Genomic DNA, 276 nt, shown 5'->3' with positions numbered 1-276 from the left:
AGCCCCGCTGACAGCCCGCAGCTCCGAGGAGCAGCTGTCGCTCTGGAACCGATGTGGCACAGGCACCCTGATGCCAGCACTTCTCTCCCCAGCCCCGCGGGCAGGAGCCCCTCACCCTCCTACCTCCCGAGCGAAACCACCAACTCTGATCCCTGGTCCCCAAAACCTCGGCCGTGCTCTGAGGCCGCGAACAGGGGCAGAGCTCGGTCCGGGATCCGCTCAAGGTCACTGCCCGGCCAGACGCGGCTCCGTATCGCGGGGTGTCCCCACCGTCCC

The sequence above is a fragment of the Corvus brachyrhynchos genome, unplaced genomic scaffold, assembly GCF_000691975.1.
Source record: "Corvus brachyrhynchos isolate BGI_N302 unplaced genomic scaffold, ASM69197v1 scaffold122, whole genome shotgun sequence".
In the NCBI taxonomy this organism is placed as follows: Eukaryota; Metazoa; Chordata; class Aves; order Passeriformes; family Corvidae; genus Corvus; species Corvus brachyrhynchos.
The sequence above is the reverse complement of the archived record's forward strand: the minus strand, read 5'-3'. Positions refer to the sequence as shown.